The 22,318-nt window shown below is 43.6% G+C and overlaps 2 long non-coding RNA genes across 2 annotated transcripts; both read right to left on the minus strand.

The window, feature by feature from the left end:
• Positions 1-5,019: 5,019 nt before the first annotated feature.
• Positions 5,020-6,089, minus strand: LOC136445643 (uncharacterized). Its single transcript, XR_010757433.1, has 2 exons — positions 5,785-6,089; positions 5,020-5,446 (listed from the first exon to the last, which is right to left on the minus strand). It is a non-coding gene; the product is annotated as an uncharacterized lncRNA (long non-coding RNA).
• Positions 6,090-6,242: 153 nt separating this feature from the next.
• Positions 6,243-9,096, minus strand: LOC136445638 (uncharacterized). The gene is made up of 3 exons (XR_010757429.1): positions 8,939-9,096; positions 8,718-8,832; positions 6,243-8,589 (listed from the first exon to the last, which is right to left on the minus strand). It is a non-coding gene; the product is annotated as an uncharacterized lncRNA (long non-coding RNA).
• Positions 9,097-22,318: the final 13,222 nt, after the last annotated feature.

The following is a 22,318-nucleotide window of genomic DNA, read 5'->3' on the forward strand; positions in this document are numbered from 1 at the left end:
ACCTCTGGAAATTAGCTAAGAACTATACAGTTCAGGCATAGAACCGGAATTCTGGTAAGACAGCTAAGTTCTTGCATTCAGTATGTCGGGTTTCAATGCAATGCAGTCTGCCTTTTGCACACTTCAGATGAAGGTCTGCCTGCCATGAAAACAGCTCCTCGGCCTGATTTAAAGGCAATATAAAGTAGAAAGATTATAGATGAACATTAGTAGTACCCTCCAAGCAGATTTAACATCTTTGCTCTCAAGTGTTCTGGGGCGGACCTTTGTACGGGTACGACAGCACTTCACAGGGGATGACGCAGGCCTTCACGGCCGTCGACAGTGCGCACGTGACGGCGTTACCTTAGTCCGAACGGCCGCCACGGCGACTAACGCGACAGGTGTGGTGTTTCACTGGTGTACGGGTACGACAGCACTTCACAGTTGCACGGGACGTGGCACGACAGGTAGGCGTGTTAGGCGGTTGGTATTGATATATGTCCGTACTTCTCAAGGCCCGTCGAACTGCTGGTACCCCTAAGTGTCGTCACCATCTACGGACTTGTCGGTTGGACAGACGAAGTCCTTTGGGTAGGCCGGTTGGCGCACCTGACGGGCGGGGCGTGTGGTGACACGTAGCTGGTGCTGTGGCACTGGAGCCGTTGCCATTACTGGTTGGCCAGGAACTGTTGTACTAGCCTCGACGTCAGGAACTGAGGTCACCATTGAGTCCGCCTCGCCAGATCCCACCGCTTCTGCTGTCGTCTCAGGAACTGTCGTCGGCGTCAGCGTGCGGTCTCCCCTGCCAATGGCTGCCGTCAACACTGGGGTCGTCTCGTGAGGTTCTTCCGCTGTCGTTTCCGGTACCAGCATGTCATCTGTAACAGAAATAACATTGGAGGGTTTCCCCGAGTTTTGCCCAACCCTGGATGGGGCTTAGGGTGCATCCTCACCAGTCGGGGGACGGCGTAGAGGTCTCTGACGTCGGCCAATTCTGTCGGCGTAATCTGGATCCCGGTCAAAACGCTGTGAATTTAAAGGGATGATATTCTCGAAGTGGACGATTTTCCTCTAGATCAAATTCCTAACCCGTACCTCAAAAGCCTAGGCTGACTCCGTGACCGACTGCCGTAAGGAGTTAAGTTCTGCCTCATAGTGTGAAGGGTCATTAGGGCGCTGAAATATTGCTCTTAAGAAGTCCAGAACGTCGTTGCACGTCCCTGATTTGATGGTCGTGTCGGCAGATGTGTAGGTTGACAAAGCGTCACCCGAGAGGTGGCGGAGCAAGGTTGCCTTGCTCAAAGCATCCGACCATTGGCCATAAATTTTATCATTGTGGAAGTGTGTTTTGATTTCCTCCCGCGACACCGATGACGTGCCCGTGAACCTACACATGAGCTTGGGGGTTGACAACTCCAGCCACTTACCTCCACGCTGAGTCCTTGTTTCTCGAGGGCTCTTAAGTGGCGCTTCATCCTTCTTTATGTGATTGCCATTTCCCTCATAGGTGGTAGTTTGTTCATTTCCTTTCAAGAAAATATACATTGTGCTTAAGAGGGAGCACACCGACCGAGCAATATTACAACTGATATGATCATATACATTTGTAGTAGACTGTACCAATGAAATATCGCAATGCCCAGCCACATGTATTTGATTACTACAGAGTACAAACAGAACCTGTAACTCAAGAATTATCATTCTTTTATCTAAGTTTATAAACAGACTTCTTTGGGTTCTTGAATGACAATTTCAAGTCTTAGAATCAAGTTATTTGTTCGGAACATTATATACAGTCCTGTAGATGTTCCAACGCAGCTGACTGTTAGATTTTTAAAACTCTTATTGTTTTTATTTGTTAGACTGAGGAGAACTCACCACTTCTGCTTGGACATTGCTGATCAATGACTGCGCTTTTAACTTTGCCCCAGGAGGAGTCTCGGCATATTTTGTTAGCACACTGTACATATCGTGCTCTTCTAGTCCCTTTAGAGGTCTGAACATCAGAAACGATGCCCTTTGCTCTGTGGTCACAATACTGCCGCTCTCGCAAAGCTGGAAGATCTGCAGGACGATTGCCCAACACCTCTTGCTGAGCTACTAGCTTGTACTCATTGGCGTTGTTGCTGACCTGGCGGTACTGAAAAAAAAGCGAAGCATGTTAAAATGTTAAAACTGCCCTGAATCTGATTCACAATCAAATACCATTAAGCAAATGAGGATATATGACATCAAGATAATCATTGTTAGTCACCTCTTTGTATACAAGTATGTCATTACATGCTTTTTGCCCCTTAGATTTCCAGAGAGTCCCCATTTGAACATCATAGCATCTATGTACATACATGATACATTTTGTGTTTCAGAAAGTACATGTTAACGTGTAATGATCGCTGATGTGAAAATAGGCTAAGAGATCATCTTATGAATAGACTTTTTACATTAGTAGAATATGGCATACCTCGACCATTTTCTTTATGATTCGGACAGCCGTCGGGTGCCAATCTGTATCCTTGCTGGGTAACAAATCTGCAGGCATCGATTCTGTGGCGTCGTGAAACTCCAGGAACGACGCCCGCAGTTTCCTCATCATGGCCATGAAGTGTCCATCCGACCTGGTGGCACGAGTAAGAATAAAATAGAAGTGAGATAAATCAGTGATAGGAATGTGCTTCTGTCAAACCACTTGTAGTGAAAAAGAGCGATACATAACTTGTGCTTAACTACGTATGCTGGCCCAGGGTAGCCTTATCTAAAATTGTATGTTCCCTAGCCCCCTTGACATCCCTAGCCCCCTTGACACTGGATAATTTTTTTCTGTAGTCCAGAATACTGGCTATAATTCCAGGCTTGACAGGTGTCAACTTGTACTTTTTGTTTAACATTAATATAGATCTTATGTAAGGAGTAGACTAGAAAACTATATTGCGGTAAAGCTGGACCTTAAAGGACTATTCTTCCCCCGGATATGTGGTCTACCGCTGTGTTCAGAGCATCTCTGTTCTGTACTTGTTGGTGTTGTTCATCGACCCAAATGCTAGTATCAGCTTCTCCTTCACTGGTTGTGGCGCAACTCTGAGACTCAAAAGTTACATCAACTCGAGGCTATTGGAGCCTCCGATATTGTTGATGATGACTCGCTGTCCCAGAAGAGGTGCGTCACGCTTTCCACACTTGTCACACTGACAAACTTCTTTACTCTGGGATTGTCATTTGGTCTGTGATGACCTTTCATGACTTCTTTTGACTTAAAGAACTTACCACATATGTCACAAATCCCAATATGAGTGCACTAAATGTGGTGACGGATTAGCTTCGCGGCACCGCGCTGCGCGGACGAGGGGGTTAGTCTATTCTCCACGCTCTAGTTGAGTAGAATATGTCCCATGTCCCATCCCTTGGCTGTTGAAACTCGGCAAACTTGGCGGTACCATCCTGCAAACCTGGCCTGCCACTTCCGGCTACAACCTGTATCGTACCGGCCCGTGTGACTGTTTTCACCTGGTGGCTTCCGGTGTCAGTGAACACAAGGGTGAAATCGCCTACGTCGTAGGGTATAACAGTGTGTGCCTCCTTACACAAAGCGGTCCCATTGATCACTAGTCTTTGCCACTGCTCCTCTTCGAACTTGTACTTGTACAAACCACCTTGGTCTCCGTTGATTGTGGCATATAATGCCCCACCCGCACCCACAGTCCATGGAGTAGTCTGCACACTTGGCCATAGTGCCAATTAGCCCGATCCCATCTCCGGTTACCTGTACGGTGACCACCGTTTTGCTGGCGTTATCCCCAATCACCAGATCTCCGTTGGTTTTTGCCCAAATTGCTCCTGGGCATATGATGGGACCTTCAGCAAATGGTCAGCTTTGACCGCTGGTTTGGTTTATTGGGGCCATACGTCATCGCCGCGACGTTGAGGTGATTCTGCAAACGTGCTCGGTGTTGCTTCATCGTTCCGTCAGTAGAGAGACCCTTCCTCTCCGGCTCTGTCCTTATGTCTGCCAGCTTCTTGAAAGAGGAGACCTTCACAGTTACTGTTCCCTCCACTTCAATCAGAGCGATGTTCGACTTCTCACAGACAAAGCCCTTATGATACGCCAGGGAATGTGCCGACAGCAAGCCATTCTTTTGTACCGTTTTATCCACAGCTATGGTGAATGAAGGTCCTTCAGAGAACGGAAGGACGTCCTTCTGCACCATAGCAATGCAATTATTGCTTCCCCTATAACACCATTACTATCTAGAATTGGATATGTATCGGGTGCCTGACCTTTACTAGCCTTGATGTACCTTTCATTGGATCGAAATCCAGAGCAAGGTAAAAGCCGAAAGGGCCCAGTGTGATTGAGACGATGTGTGGGTACATACCAGGCTTGTTTGAATGCAGCAAAACTGACCCAAAGCTTTGTTTCCCCGTCTAACAGCAAACACACCAATCCCTCAATGTGGTATATCAACTGTTGACAAATGCAATCTCTGGATCTACCTTTGAGTCGTTGCCAATAGTAAATAAATTGGAACATACATGTATTAAGAATCCAAAACGTACTGGTATAGAAACGTACAGTATCAAAGTTCCCGACTAAGAACATGTTCTCTTAAAACTACTACAAAATACTACTCCGTGTTCCCAGAACCTCTGTCAACGCCGCCGTAAGGGGAGAACTAGGAGCGCTCAAATAATGACTCAGTCTACAAAACAACCATGCCACACAAGTACCAATACTTTCCATGTGCTTTTATTTTGTCCAGATTACATATCTATCCACCTAGACTAATACATTCATAACGCTATATGCAAAAAAGAAACAGTTAATCACTATTGAATGTCTATTCAGTGGGAGATTGATGCGCAAAGTATGGAAGAGCTACGTTAACTTACAATGATCCAAAAACTGAGAGATACGTTTTGAATTGTCTGTCAATCTCTTCCATACATAGTACCTCAACTCTCCCCAGTCTCCTGTTGGGTATATCAACGGCAAAAATATATTTATGCTCCTCTTCCTATGCTGTTTTTTTTTTTGGGGGGGGGGGGGGGGGGGACGTACAGCCCATCGCCGTGGTAATCTATCCAGGTGATAAAGGCGGTCTGCTCCTGTACGCTTTCGACCTTAACCACATAATACTTCTTATTGTAAGCAGCGGCAACCAACTGGTTGACCTCAATGGGCTTGGGTGGGTAAACGGTCTCCTTTGCTCTTTTCTGGGCGCTGGAGCTAGAGCTGACTGCCGCTTTCCTCTTTCCAGACCGCCGGGTGGGTTGTGGCCGGGAACTGGTTTTGGGGCGGGTACTGGACGGACGGCCGGCGGACGGCTTTCCCTGGCTGGGCAAGGCTGGCGAGGTTGTCTTTTTGGCCGGGGCGGACGACTTGCCGTACGTGTGTACCTGGCGGGCCTCAGACGTACTCTCGGGGTCATCTCCATCGGACTGCAGGTGGTGGGCCTGTAGGGAGCTGCTTCTTTTACCATGGAAAGAAATACAGAATGTCATATCGTTCGTTAAAATGCATACATTCGTTAAAGGTGAAAAATGGGGTGGATTTCATGTCTATTCTGGTTGGCAAATACTCGCTACTTTAACTACATATCACCTGAATCAAACCTATCCACGTCAATATCACCCCGGGGGCAATGCACTTTCCTTTTTCCCGTGACACAGTTGCCAACTACCCGTATGTAAAACCTCCTTGTTAGAACTGATGGTGAGTAGATCTGTTACGCGGCACAAGCACAGGTACAGAGGGACGACTGTCAGGTGAGGGGAAATTTAACAATGATGATCACCGATTGTACTTACCTCGCCAGTTTGCCCTCCGCTGCCAATGCCCGTTTTTTCCAATCGTCCAATTCCCTTTCCGCCTCTTCCGCCTGGTCCTTCCACCTCGCAACTTCACTCTTCAGGTTTTTGAGGCTTCCAATCCTTGGGACCTACATTTGGAAATATCGCAGGCTGTTGTCATATACATTTTGACATTGAAAGTCGCTTTAACACGATGCTCAGTTAAATGCTGTTTGTCCATCTAGGGGATGACTTACATTATCCAAGCAACAACAACAGATTTTAGTGATCCTGTAATAGGACAATCTGTAGCATCAATTGCTATAAATTAATAGTTGCAACAGTGCAATACACATGGGACACATGCAGTTAAAAGAGCTATTACTGCTAAATATCACTGCAGCCTTTTTATAGAACACACAGAGGTACAGGTGAACATGATCTACTAACAAAGACTAAAAGTGCTGTTACCTGCCCAAAGTTCTTGTTTTGGCAGCCAAGTTGTTCCTTTGCACATCTGCACTTTCTACTGCATGCTTTCCCTCTCTTCCTGCAACTGCACTTCCCCCTAGCACAAACAGGGACTTTGCCAAGTCAAAAGACCATGCCTTTAACAGCTGGTGTGCTCTAAACACTTGGCTTGAATCAGGCATCTTATACAGTATAAGAAATATGACAATGTGGACAGCAAAAATTCTATCATATTTGTTTTAACACCTACTTGTTGTAGTGATAAAGCGCCTTTTGCAGCACTTCCTGTGCTGCCATCCCGCCATTCTTGTTGTCTAATCTACCCTGGGCGATGACAGCAGATAATCGAATCTTTGTACTCTGAATTCCACGTTCAAACCTCCCTCCAGTTGTTGGACACCTTGGGCTGGCCAAGACAACCTTCACGCCCAGTGCTTTCATCAGTTTCCTAAAATAAAAAGTAAAATACACTACTGACTGACTCATCATGATCGACTGACTATGAAAATTATCAACTTTGGTGTTTGAATTCAGTGAAACATAGACATTTTGCAACAATATATGTAATAACCACATTGATAAGGTTGATATAGTTATAATGATATCATGTTGTCAGACCTTAGTGGCTAAGGTACTACAGTGCTTGTAGGGATGAGAAAGTAGATTGATATTGGAAATAAGCTGTGGACCATCAAGTCATAAAAAAACGAATAAGACAATAATACTATGCATGCATAAGGACTACGTGTGACACAAATTCACTCCCATTATCACTCTGCAGTTCTTCCCACACTATGCCCAGTGTCATACAGTGATTCAGGAGGAGTTTGGCCACAGTGGTGGCCACCTCCAGATCACTGTCAGAGGGCATGACCCATCCCCAGGCAAACCTACAGGTGGTAAGAAGGTGATAAAAAGGATGCATATTTGTGTATGTATATGTCACATTACATTACTTTATATATTACTATTCTTTTTTCATTATTTCAACTGAGGGAGAATGATAACGTTATGTTTTGTTGTTCTTTGAATGGCACTGGGAGTTGAAAGTGAATTGAGTGTGGAAGAAAAATATTGCCCTCATCACTTCCCTGCGTAACTGGCGGCACAGCCACGCGTCTTTGATTCCGTCTAAAACTCTATCTCTAAGTATGTTGTCCTGATCAGCTAAAGGCTGCCCCCTTCGTCTGTCTGCCCGCTTCAGTAGCTCTTGCAGCGCCAGAGCGTACTGTTATAGGCTTTCACGAGGAAGGTGCACTCGGGAGTAGAATTCTCCCATGATTACTGAGACAGGGGCGGTGTCACCGAAAGCTTCGTGTAGTCTTTCTTTTACCCTCTCTACATCTGCACTTTCAACGTTAGATAATACATTTACTTGACGGCGAGCCTCTCCCTCTAGGTGTCTGCACAATAATCTACTGTTAGACTCGATGTTCCTGTAAATTTAGGCAGCTTCCAATCAAATGGAACGTAGCCGAAGTTTAGTCCTGCTAGCTGAGGCTGATAATGTACGTTTTAATTCTGCTGATTTTGCCCATCCTGATTTTGCTGATCCTGTCCATTCTGATTTTGCTGATTCTGCCCATTCTGATTTTGCTGATCCTGCCCATTCTGGTTCTGATTTTGTCCATCCTGGTCTACTGGTACATTTTGACCATCCATTACGAAATCAAGCTAAGCAGTTGAGCACTTACTAATTAGTAATAGATAACAACTTTCTAAAAGCGGTCAGACACAAGCGTGTGCGTTTCCCCCTCAATCCTCAACCTAGATCCAGGAACTTAGGTTTCTTCTCCTTTAGGCCTTAGTGCTGGTTGCGCATTCAGACCAGGGTTTTTGGGGCGTTGTACAACAAGGCCCTCTTTCTGGGAGGCTCCCCATCGATGTTTTCATTATTGAGCCTGGCCTCAAGATCCAGGATCCGCTGATGTTTGTTGTTGGAGCTGTACCCTCAGCCTTTCAGTATCCCCAATTGCCTCCTCCAACTCCAGTTCCCTCTGTCTCAAATAGCCGGCCAAAATCTCAGCCCTCTTTACGAGGTAAAAAAACTCGGGATCGACCGTAGCCATCAGTGGCCTGTCTCTAGCAGAGCCGACCTCGAAATGAACGTTAGTGGGCTGTGCGCGCAAATTTTTGTAATGGTAATATACCTACGGGATTCCCTGGGCCAGAAGTCACTCGCTGCCGACGTGGACGCCTCCGGCTGTCTGTCACCGTCGGGAGCCATGGTAACGGTCGGCCACCGCGACTGCACGATGGCAACGGGTGCAGAGGGTGGACCTGTTGTTGAACAGGGGTCTGTGCGGGTGCGCTCCGGACTGCGGTCCGGTGTCGGAAGGCTGTCGCTGTCGTCTAAAGGAGAAAAAAGAAAAAGTACTGCATCTATATTTAGAATCTACAGCCGTAAGGCGTTAGCATCTATATTTAGGGTTTGCGTTAGATTTAAGTTAGGATATAAAGAACACCTGAAAGGTACGTACCTTCGTCATGAAACTGTATAGAGTGGTACACACTCTTGCTTCTTTTCACGGACATACGGGTCCTCATCTGTTGTCAAGGGGTAAAGCGCCTCCTTGACGCGTGAGGGTTCCCTATCTGAAAATGAATAGATAAGTCAATAGAAGAATAGCTAGATATATGAAGGAAGTGAAAATAGACGCGTGATATATGGATACAGATATAAACAAACGCAATGACTTACAAAGCTTCCACAGGTGGGAGACATAAGCCTCCCACTGACTGTCTCTGTACAACGTGTTCCTTGACCGTCCACGGACGTCATATACGTCTTCAATGAATAGTGTGGTGGCCTCTCCGCGTACTATATGTAGTGGAGAGACAACAACAGACACAGATTGAGTTAGAGTAAATGAACTGCGCGCGCTTTTCAATACACTGTCCTAAGTAAAAAAAGGCGAACCAGTGTTGTAATAAAGTGCCTTGACTGGACACTGGTGTAATAGAGTGTAGACTTTATTCCCCCCTTGTCTGGTGAAGACACTTGATTTCACCTCTGTCTAGTCTAGTGGAGACACTTACTTACACTCTGCACAATTCCTGTACATTTCAACCTTCAACAACAGCATTCACTGTGTTACTCATAGCTTCATACATCAACGTGACATTTTTCTCTTTCTTCGTTAGTGTCATTCTCCATCTCAAGTACATCTGATCCAAGAATGTCAGATACAATATTGGAAAAATGTATGTCTTGGTGTTAGGTGTATATTATGATACACATTAACTAGAAACCAACGCCAACCAGCAAACTTGATATGGAAGTATTCAGTCTCAAGTATCTCCTACCAGCAAACATTTTTACTTTTCCAGTTATAGAATAACGACGTCCAAACTCTACAACATATGGCTCCCATATACATAGACGTACCACTGCTGTTGCATCCCCTACTGTCTCATCCCCTACTGAAACATCAGACTTCTGTAAGACATCTTTTGACTTCACTGGGACTCTCTCTGTCTTATCTATTGAAATGACTTAAATATTCACTGTCACAACCTAGTTGAGACTAACATGGCTAATCTCTTGATACTTGGTGCTTTCGCAGCAAATCTAACGTCTCCTGCTGGTTCAACCAAACTTCCTTCACCCACCACAAAATCGCTTGTCCTCATATAAGATCTACTGATTTTCGTTATCTTACAAGCCGTGGCCATCTCCTGTTTCTCAAAGAACAACTTTCTTTTATGAGGACTTAAGCAGATGGCTTTCTTTGTAACATCTTCTGTCTGGAAGTCAAACCGGCAAAAAAATACATTTCACGTGGAATTGCTTCCTGAAGGGACTGTCTGTGTTCGCAGAATGAGGGACTGCAGTTCTGATGGTCGCCAAACACGATGATACGGACCTTTATTAATGTCCCGTTGGAGAGCTTGGACATCTTTGGTGCGGCTATGCATCCTTAGGACTTCTCTTGCACCAGCACTGATATTTTTGATGCGAAGCTGGGTCAAACCACTACGGCCTTTGAATCGGGGGTTCGAATCAACCAGGCCATGATGATTTTTGGTGTAGTTACGAATGGCGTGATTGGCGCATTTCACCTTTTTTTATCCGTCTGCCGTAGGGGACCTCCTCAATGATTTTAGCCATCGTGTTTGTGCAGTAGAGGCCCCTAAACTTCAGCCGCCTGCACCAGCAGGATAGGAATATTCAGAATTTACCGGGCTTACCTGAACACACCACGATGTTGATATCTGTTTATTTTGATGGTTAGTTAATACAAGTAATACGAAGCCGCCTCTGACGTGGGCCTCTGACACGATATTATCCTGCAGCACTTGTGTAGGTCAGGTTCCTGGTTTTCCTTTACGTACTCTAAGTCCAAGTGGAGTGTCATGATCAGTCCGACATTGTTTTGGTGAGGGGATGGAATTGGATCGGCCACCTTCACACCTGATAAAACTGCTATGAATTTAGAATGTTGAAATGAAATATTAAGTTCGTCAGTCCTTATTCCAAGTGCAATACAAAAGTTGCGATCTGACTTACAGAAGGAGACATTGGCGCAAACGTTATCACATCCGGAAAACGGCTTGCAAAACCTCATTGATGGAGAAAACCTTGTCTTGGATCTGTTCTTCATATCCGACGAGGATGATGACAGGTGTTTTGCCCCGGGCTGTTGAGTACAATAATAACATGGCACTTCTATTACATGATCATCAATTCTATGATTTGGATTTTCTTACTTGAGGCATATCACCCAGACAATACTGTTTCTAATCATTAGACCGTTTGGAATGGTTTTAATGAACTCCATCCGGTACTGCCTCACTCCCTTCTTGATGTTATCGAAAGGGGCTAGGTTGGTTGGGTCCTTTACAGACTTGACTTCACCGTACTGTGAAAGGCCGCCTGCATGGATCCATCGCTTAGATAAGCAGGTGGCCACTGTCCCTAGGCCGTAGCCACTTACAGATGCTAGCGAAACAATAAACTGCTCTTCGTAGCGAGAGATACAAACGATACTTTAAACACATACTTAATTTACTTAACTTTTAGGATACTCACATTTTCGTCATTTTTAAATCTCAGGATTAAAGTTCGCCGAAACGTTTCATTTGGGATAAATATCATGCTCTACACCTTTTCAATCACAGCAGATTTGGACGTTGCGGAGTGTCTTTTTTTCTCTGTCTAGATGTTGCGTTGTTGATATTCCAGTCCGGTCTGTACCGTTGATGGTACAAGAATGGGGTGTCTACCCTTGTTATTCACCACCCTATTCCAAACCAATTAATGTGCGAGTCGTCGGGACAGAAGAGCGTTCGCCCTCGCAAAGAACAGCAAAGTCTCAAAGGCGTACTTTGTGTGCCCATGTGCTTTGTAATAGAGCAGTGCTGCTCGGAGATTTTCTCACCATCTCCCTATTTTATCCCATCATGTAGGTTTGAGATAAGTTGTCCCATATTCAGTTTTGTTGTGTGGTAATTGAATATGCAATCTCCTTTTAGTTTTGTGGAGTTTGCGGTCGGTGGATCTACAATTGTTAGTCCGTGTTTGTCCTTCTCATGTTGTGCTCTGCCCCCAGCTCTAACATACACTTTATCACGGGTGGGGTGTCTACAAGGTAAGGCTGGTTTCCCACTCGCCTTTTCAACAGAACTATTGAATGCTTACATCAGCGTGGTCTCCTCTGCCACGATGAACTGGTCCACGACTTCAGCTGCTCTGCTGTGCAGCCAGTCCCGCCGCTCATTTTTAAGTTCATCATATTTGATTTTGTATGATTTACTATCTAACAATTGTTTTCGTTCTTCCTGTATTTGATTTAATTGTATTGTTATTGTTATTGCATTGATAAAATTGTATTTAATTAGGAGGACTCCAGGAAGATTAGTGTATAAATTGTTGTACACTAATGGAGATCTTAATAAAACAAACAAACAAACAAACGTGTTTGTTCTACTACATTTGAACCATGTTGCTATTTTATCACTTGCTAAATCTAGTAAATGTTGAGTCATGCAAATACACGTAGAAATCTGATGATATGCTATAATCTTACGAACTTTTTACATAAGAGATAAAGACAAGTGTCATAGATATACATGTATAGACCAAAAAATACTGTTTATATATATATATATATATATATATATATATATATATATATATATATATATATATATATATAGCTCAACCCACTGCGCTCTCGTCCTTTCTCGCTCGTACAGGGGGCGAGTGGCGTAAGTAAACACTAACTCCAGTTGATTGAGGGCCCGATTCACAGCCCCCACTACCCATTAGTACTCACCTCTCTTCCTCATACGCAGGGTCCTCTGGTAGATTATCTGACAGATCGATGCCTGAAGTAGTACAAATACAAGTGTGTTGTAGACGAGCGGGCGTTTTATCTTTGAAAATACAATATTCACAAAGTATGCAGCGAATTTCTGACAGTCGGGGGAAATTCATGGCCTTTAAGAACGATTGCAAAGACCTCGTCTGGCTCAGTAGAAATTATGCGGAACTGTTGCAATGGGTTACCGTCGTCTATTGTAGAGGTAAATGGCCACCGGCAACCCATCAAACATGCATATGGACGTAGGGCTCCAGGCGTGGCCTGCTTTAGGGATTGGTTATCTAGTTGGGTTGATAGCACGTAGGTTTACCCGCCGGGTGTTCTACCATTTAAAATTCTTACTTAACTGTTGATGCATATGTCTATCAAGTTTTTTGCCCAAAGGGGATGGGTTACCTAACTCCATGTTCTTTCGATGTAAATACTCAATATACTCTGTAGCATGATCTTGGCCTTCTGCTGCCAGCTACAAGCCAGACTTAGCCTGAAATCCCTTTTGCCGTCTGCGGCCTGTCGTATCTTGACATCAGCCCGGAACTCACTACATTTTACCAAATGTTCTCTGGTCTTTTTTCCTGCCAATATTTTTCTGGCAGATCATGCATCGTTTTCATTAACCCTTGCTGTTGAACCTTGTTTCCTCTTCCTCAAAAATAGAGTTTCTTGTTCAATATTCCAGCAAACCATCCTCTCACAGTTTGTGAGAAGCGGGTTAAGTCTGGTCAAGGGCATTTTTGGAAAAATGGTATTTCAGTGCACAGGCCATAATCAGAACCATGCTTACCACAAATTTGACATGACCCCATCAAAACACAGCATTGTCTCCAGCCGTGGCAGGTTGGTGTTTTCCGTAGACTCAAGGTTATCCATGTACTGACCTGTTATGTTGAAATGACGGCAAACCCATGAAAAGCAGCTGTTTCCTTTTGTCATCCCTGTCTGTTGATGTTATGCTTGATTCTAACAACCAATCGGGTTCGCTTTTAATTATGGGCCTCAAACCTCACGTCCCATTCATCAGACAAACCTTAATATACCAGCACTATTTGTTCCTCTTGCCAAGTAACTAAGTCGTCTCACTTGAATGAATGAATGAATGAATGAATGCATGAACTTTATTGCTCGACAATTGTACATGGCACAATGTATGGCAACAATGACAAGGCAATCAATACAATGAGTACTAAACTAGTCTATTCTATTCTGTAAACTATCACTACAAGAATATGAATGTAAATGGCGTACTGATATGATATACGTTAAACGTTTCTGTCTGTTACAATGCATTCTCATTGGCCTAAGTACTTAGATATGGTGTCGGGGCATGGCATAAGTAGATTGAAAATGTCTGTGTTTGCCTTTGGCAAGGGTTAACTGGATTTACATGTGATCATATCCATTAATTTTCGTCTATCTACATTATGTGTGGGGCATTAGGAAATGATATTTATCTTCAACGCTATCTTGACATGAAGGACACAGTCTCTGGTTGGCTGGTGTATTATGATACCGGCCTTTTTCTATTTCCAAACAGTGAGAACTGTCGTTGATTGTTTGGATGAACTTGTCAATGTCTTGGGCGAAAATGATTTCAGACTCACAGCTGTTCTGGGTATAAAGGTCACCATCTTCATCTGTTTCTACAACGACACGACACGGGCTTTTAGTACTGGAAAAATTATCAATGGAACCTCTAGAAGGATGCTTTAAATTTGTCCAGGTTGTCTTAAGGGCGGAACGATCGTGGTCAAAATCTTCATGATGTCTTGTGAGAAGTTTTATGTCTTAAACTATGTTAGATGAAATAGACAATGGAAAACATAAATTCCTACATTTTCTTTTGAAATCATCCCAGAGGTGGAGGAATAACGATAGGCTTTTGCAGATGGAAATGTTTCACTCAGAGATTCTATGATATTTGTTTCCCCATGAGTTCCAAAGGCTTGCAATTTCTCTTTTATTTCAGGATTGCTTCTAACTATCTTTTGAAAAAGTGCTATATTTTGTTCTTATCTTGAACAAGTGCCATTGGCCATCTCATGGTTGTGGGGTAATTCTTTTCTTTCGAATTCGAATGTTTATAGCATGTATTGAGCACCCAGAATTGACCACAATTGAAAGTGACATCTGCAGATGGAATAATTTACAATAAGATGATAGGTCATTAAGCTGTCTTTTGTTGAATAAGAAATGTACACTGGATGACTGTGTTTTGGAAAATCCCTGGAAAAGGTTTCACAAACTCCTGGCTCCTGAAGTGACGACAATGACAAAGCTCTATAAACAGGATCTTTGATTTTTTTCCTCATTTGACTTCATTAAGATCTGAGACATGCCTTTCACATCTGGCCAGTTGACTATGTGTGCTAACTCCTGAAAGTCATCCCATATTTCTCAGTGAAATAACATGCCATTCATGCCGTTTTAACTTTTTATATTTATGCATACAAGCTGACACACCAAATCACCACATGACTTTTACTGATATACAATATACTTACCGCCATGCTGCCTGCCTGGTGGTTGGCACGGTGTGACAGGTTGTGCGTATTAGCCGTTGGGTAGCAAAGTCTCATTAGAGAGTAGTGAGTCCGAGTACATCATGAATTACATTGGACAGATTTACATAGCTTACTCCATGTGACAGGAGGGCCATACAACAGTGTGACGCATGTCGTTGGTATAATGACTTGTTGGTGCGGACATCCATGCAAAGCTATCTGATACTTATCAGCTGGAGCAAGCTCCAGTTCCAGCTGGCAGTGCTGCAGCTGACCTGCTCTACGCTACGCTTGGCTCAGACTGCAGTCGCCTGACGGCAAAAGTCTTGACATAATTAGCCTCGGCATCATACCCTTATGTTCTGAAGAAATTTGCGACAGCATGTGACAGAAGGCGCTCACCATCTCCAACGGGTTTCTCGAGAGTCCCTTTCTTCATCCTTGATACACTTTCTCTAGCGTCATGTATCAACTGCCAAATGTGAAGTGGCCTGCTCTCCTTAATAAGAGAAAAGGTTTGACCTTTATGAAATTTGCTTTAGATAGAAAAGGAAATATCCGCTTACGCTGGGAACACTATATCATGTACGTCAATTCATTTGTGTGAAAATGGTGTATTGTATCAGATCGCTAATACCCATAACAGTCATGTATCAGATTAGACACTTTTCTGTAACTAACTTCACATGCAGTTGATTTAAGAATCACAAGAAATACATAATAAAGTACTTGCATCTCTGTCTTCCTTGGTTCCTCTGTGCAATGAGGTCAATCTCACTCTGTCTCCATGTCTATGCAATCCTCTTCAGACACTGCAACTATTGAATTATCATTTAGTATTACCTTAGTTAAGTACTAATGCTTTCACAACAATGCTGCTTTGATAACTACTTCCTTTCATCATTATCGAATCGTACACAATCAAGACCTCTAAAAAGTATTCCATTGATTTCCTATTTGTTTTCCGTTCCTGGGGAAGATTAGCAGGGTTAGCTAAAGAAATCTGCTGGAAATTATAAATGATGTGAACTGAATTAAGGCTCATGGTATTGGTAGCTGACCATATTTGGTTTTCAACCAACTTGTGTATAGCAGCAAGACCTTCTTGGACAACGGAGATGTCTCGGCGGCACAGGTGTTGGCTTGGTTTAAAATATTGGTGGTTAAAGGAACAAGGTTGGATTTCCGGAAGTAGGCGAAGAACTGCAGTGATCGGCTCAGGAACTGCGTGTAGCATGAGAGCATGTGCCCCGTGGCTGGGAGAGGCTGTTTCTGGAAGAATTTTCAGAAAGCGAGGTAGGCTTTGAACTGAGTCTGGTGATTGGCCAGTGTGGGCGCAGCGAAGGCCAAGCGTTGCGTGTGCAGCGTGTCCCGTTCCTCAGGCAGCACCATTCACAGAGGCAGCCTGGCATGCGAAGTGGTGCTGGCGGTCCACAATACAGCAGCAGGTAATTCCTCTTCCCAGAGTTGATCCTCTTGTCGTGATAAACCAACATGGCATTGTTGAAACTTTGACGTAACTTGCGCATGGCAAACCATGGTACCCTGGCATCCAGAGCATATGTACCGGCCTGCGCTCCGAATTCCCCGGGCCTACCCTTCCGCTCCCCCGACGATCTACCCCGCCCACTCTCCTCTAGCCACCTAATCTCCGCTTGCCGTACAAACTTTGTCCACTAGCCGTACAAACTTTGTACGCGGGCAGGTACATATGCTCTGGATTCCAGGGTAAAACCATGGCGGTGGTTGAGAAACATAACAAACACGCTTCGCCGACGTGACCTACATACTAATCACTGATCTCTAAGCAGATGTTGGGAGGGAAGATCGTAACTTTTCGTGACTTCTCCCGTTTCTAGTGACACCTGGTCTCGCACAAACACTTTGATTTCGATATTATGGGATGGAATTTTATGATTATAACATTATTTAATGTGTTTTGGTTTGCATGGAGACATTTTAATAGGCGAAATGTTGGAAGAAAATTCATGATTTGAACTTCAACGTGCGAAATTTATATTACTCCACGAGACCAAGCAAGAATCAGGCTGGCCGGATAATTCTTGTACTGTGAGTGTGACGGATAATCCGTGTGTCAGAGCACCGACTGCTTTCTCTTATCTGAGGTCCGTCCATAATGTTACAGGCATTAGATCAGCCCAGGGAATAGAGATAGTGATCATCTGACCCACACTGCGCCACATGTACAGGCGTGTTTTGGTAGCTGGATATAGTCCTAATGATGTTTGTGAAACTCAACAACAGAAGCCATTCTACACATGGAGCGCTAAGCTGAACAGAAAAGGTGTCTTTTGATATATAAGAAGAAGGAGGCACACACAACAAGAGCATATCAAGTTTAGTTACTTTTATTTAAAAGAGATGCATGTACATCCGTACACACTTATGGCACTAATTTATGGCCGATAGAAACCGCTACTGGCCACTGGCTTGTTGTATGGAGTGCTGGAGTGGGAGCCCCGGCGGACAGGCCCACCAGACGCACCAGCCTCGCTTCCCCCGCAGCGGCAGGAAGGCCATCTTGTGGTGGCCAAATCCACCACATCGACGTGATAAACCTGTACAGGAAAACAATTTAAAAAGAAAGAAAAAAAAACTGTTGGTACAATACGGTACCGTAGTTATTTGCACACATAACTGATATTTTGTAACAGAGGCCTGTAACACAATCCGCTCAAAATGTTCGTAGATTTCTTTCACATAGTTTTCTTTCTCCCTTATATACAATATAGATGTGTATGCGCTATATATCTAAGTTCAAGGTGCAAGTATGAACTGTTTCTGTTGGAAATTTCCATCCAGGAATAACTTGTTTATAGATTAAGATGCCACCAAAATGCCATGTATTACTACAAATATACATCAAATGTATTGAAACACAAAGTCATTCTAGAAAGTTTATATATACTTACTGCCCCCTGCTGCTCCACCCTGCTATCGTTCAGCCGGATGGGATCCTCAGCGAAGCGTTCCCGTATGATCCACCGCACTTCCTCGGGGAACACATAGGTGGTAGTCTCCAACCAGACCCAATAGATTGCAAAGACCGTATCCAACTGGAAGAAGGAGCTTATAGTGCAATCTAAGGTCTGGAACAAGTCGGTCTGAACAAAGGCTATTAACATCTAATTGTTACCTAATCAAACTATGCTTCTGTAAGTGAGTTTATTACTCTCTGTCCGCACGGGCGTGCGGCGCCATGCCGGGCTGACACCTCCAGGCCGCGACTGAGAGGCCGTTCACTTGGGCAGAGCTGTACCGCGAAAATTAAACTTCCCAGGGAAAATAAACTAAATGTTGACAACAGAAAAGACTTGGTCTCTTTTTCAAAATCAATCTGTTACGAAGATCGCTACCAAAACTGCTTCAATCGTCACAAAATGCGATCAATTTTGACCAGTTACGTCGGAACTGTAAGGGCAATTCCCGCCATGTGGTCACGTGGAATCTTGCAGTTAATCTCTAGTAATAGTGGCTTGAACCCGAAATAGTAAACATTGTCTACGAATGTTTTTGTAAGAACGGTTTTCCATGATGCCACAAACATCGCCGATGGGTGAAAGAAACTGCTATTGTGAGAGCTTTTTACTAGGCTCAACCAAGGCGCGAACCTCCCACTGGGACGTTCGCGGGTGACTGGGCTTGGTCATAAAAAGATTAGTACCCCGGACATTCGTACGGCTGTTAGCATTACAACGAGGAGGGGCAGCGGCACCTTCATTGAATAGAAATGCTCCGCCCTGTTTGAGTTGTAGCAGACCTTGGGTCGGCTATGAAAACTCCTTCTGACTGTTGGATACGGTCTTTGCCAACCCGTAGGTCTGCTTGGAGACTAATTGTTTGCCGCTTTGAAACGCCGCTGGCGCCGCGGGAGACACAAAATAACTAAAAATTCCATCAAAAAATCGCAAAATAAATCATTTTGAAGTAGTGTATGCGAAAAAAAAATAATGGGGTCCTTTGGGTAAATGTCCAATGCACAACTAGACCAAATTTCAGGTCCTTAGGTTTCAACACCACGGCACTGGAGTCCATAATGTACGACTTTTGTCTGAAAATGACCAAAAAACCTCGATATGATCATTTTAAAAACTTATATAAAAAAAAATGAAAAAAAAAAAACACCTAGGGGTATACACTTACTCTACCTGCATACCAAATGTCAGCTCATTTGGTCCACGGACGACCGAGATGAATCGCTTTGAAGATTTGACAGGAGAAGGAGGAGAAGAAGAAACCTGACAAAAACAATATGTTTCGTTGGCGAAACATAATAGATAATTATTGGTACATTTCTAACAAAATACCTGTGGGATGGAGGCAACATTCCTTTTGTCAAATATATGATGCACATTCATTGTGATATGATATTGCTTGTAGTCATATTATGTTACCTGCTGAAATAGTCGATCGCATACAGGACCCTTCTCTTCGGTGCACCGTCGTGGAAGTTGGTGGCAAAGTCAAGGCCAAGACGTTGGAAGAGTCTGTTTATATACTTGTGGGGTACTGTTGTACCTGGGTGTTAGAACTCTGAAAGCAACAGTAACATAATATCTGAAGACACTGGTTACATTTCTATCTTTCTATCTTTAGATTAAAAAAATGTTTATACATGAAAAACACACTTCAGAAGTATTTCAGCCTTTGTCACCAGGTTTATATAATCTTTAATTTTATCAACAAAAGGATTCAACACAATGCAGCATCACACAAGTCAGGTACATGTAGTTTAGTTTGAAGACAGATGATTATACTAGCGAGTCCTTCACAATGATAGACAATGACAAAGAGCGTGATAAATATTATAATGTACCTTGTAAGTGCGGCAGAATCATTCTGTTATGTAGTGCGATAGTAGAAAACTGGTTTCCATACACGTCCTCTGCATAAGGTTATCGTTAACTGATGTGTAAATGATTTGATGTACACGCGTCTCGCTAGGACAGATATGTGTGAATGTGCCTGAGCCATGAATATGTTTTTGTTTTATGCCTTAAGATAGGGAACGTTAAGTTTCCTCCGCTTAATTCATAATTCTAGAAAGGCAGTTCTTTGTGGTTGTGATGTCAAAGGACCTGAAATTTTCAATGATGATTGCGTTCAAATATCGAGGCCCAGGGCATAGAGATGACCTTTACAATGGCAAAACACAATGTTAACCAGGACTCCCGGACTCCCCGACACCCACTCCCATACCCTCCTCCCCCCCCCCCCCCTGGGACTGGCACCAGCATGGGAGGGGCTCACCCGGACCCTTGCTCCACCAAACAAAATCTATCATTAGATTTAGAGTCTGTGTGAGAGTCCTTGTTTAACCAAAGATTTTTTTTTATATTTATGTAAAACCTCCTTGGTTAAGCAGACAAGCTCACATGGCACCAAGCATTAGTATTTTGTGATACAATTGTATTTAGAAAGTCATTCCAATTTCTAATGGTACCACAGATGATTACAAATTGGAAAAACTTCTGACAGAACAAAGAAAAAGATAATAATCCTTGTATGCTAATTAGACTCCTGCAGTGAATATGCTGTCACAAACTGTCCTGTATAGACACAATTTTTCATGCTAATCCAAACATTGCCAAGTTGTGTTGACTCTTTCTTGCTTAAATTTTGTAAACTAATAGATTTGTTGTTATTTTGTCCATGTCAATACTTTTACCACCATATCTGCTTTTGACTTATTTTCTCCTTTCTGCCTCAGAAGTTAAAAAAAACTTACTACTAGTTGTTTTCTACCCTCCCTAACTTGCACCTGCTCCTTTGTTTCAAAAGGACGTTATTTTTGAATCTGCAATGTTTCAAATCACTGGTTTAACTTCAAGTTTAACCTCAAAAAAGCATGGTGAGAATTAGGCAATGAAAAACATAATCGATCAGAAGTAAATATGCATAGCCCTAGCCAGGATTTCGTTTCAAGGATCTCACCTGGGCCAGCGGCTCCCCTCTTGGGATGGAGGGTTCAACACTGTGGAAAATCTAGGAAACTTGGGGTCAAAGGTCACCAGGTTGCTATGTGTTGCTAACGGAGCCAACACCCACTTTGTTGGGGTCGTCAAAGTAAACAAAGCAAGTTTCTTTCAAGCTTTTGTAACTTGTAGAATATTTCTGTATGAGTACCTTTTGTTGATGATTAGCAGCAGTATAGTTTTGCCTGACTTCGTTTATAGGGTCCATTATCCTAAGTCCAGGAAACATGCCAAGTTTGACTGCATGATAAAAGGTCAGTCAAAAACACAGGCATCGTGCCGCTGGAGCCACGTTTAGGTGGGGGTGGGTCATTCCTTAGCTGTTTCCGGACCGAATGACCAAAAGTTTGTTTGGGCTGTTCCGGGTTGGGACTTACGCATTCAGCCCATGATGTCGTTCCTGGTTCGGATGTCATGGCGACGTTTACCAACAAACGCTCGGAGATTCAAAGTGTGATATGTACACCGTGTTGTATTCTTTCAAGGAGGTTTGTTAAATAGTGTCCGTCATTCTGTTTCGCACGCCATGTAAAAGGGTGTGACTACGTGTATTGTTAAAAAGTAGCGATGAAAATTATTGTAGTGCAGCAGTGATACTAACTAAGTTCAGTACAAAAGTGTGGATTACCTGTCATGACGACCTCAAAGTAGCAATAACGTCCGCTGGCGTCATCTCCCTTGTAAAAGTCACGTTCAAAAACGCCCGCCCGTCGGCAATTATGCTTTGCCTGGCGTCCCCCTGTACGCCACGTCTCGTCAGTGCTTGTAGCTAGCAACATGACCGGCCGTCGGAAGACAGCCGGTTTCCGTGACTGCCGTGTTGATGATGTCTGTGGCAGTGGTCGCGGGAATTGAAAGACGGAACCCGATTGTCCCAGACGCGAGGTGGCCGCCTGGGACAATCTGGCGACGTCTTCCCACCCTACCTCAGCTGGCTGATCTAGTAGGAAACGAAAAAAAGGCAAATGTGGGATATGTAGAATACACGGTGACAACAATAAAGTCAGCTTATGACCATGATTATTTAGTAGTATAACAGATCAAGAAAATCCATTCGTCACCCAAATCATTCATATATATGGTAAGAGGAATAAAACAGCTAACTAAGCTCTTTCATTCATTCTTTGACGACGAAAATTGTAGATATGGATAACGGCACTGAACCTTAATTAATCCGACGCAACCTTAATCCGACACTGCGCATGGCTTGAGATGGCTTAAGATTCAGCAGGGTAATGCAAAAACTGTTAATTGCATT

This window comes from Branchiostoma lanceolatum, chromosome 12 (genome assembly GCF_035083965.1).
Source record: "Branchiostoma lanceolatum isolate klBraLanc5 chromosome 12, klBraLanc5.hap2, whole genome shotgun sequence".
NCBI lineage: Eukaryota > Metazoa > Chordata > Leptocardii > Amphioxiformes > Branchiostomatidae > Branchiostoma > Branchiostoma lanceolatum.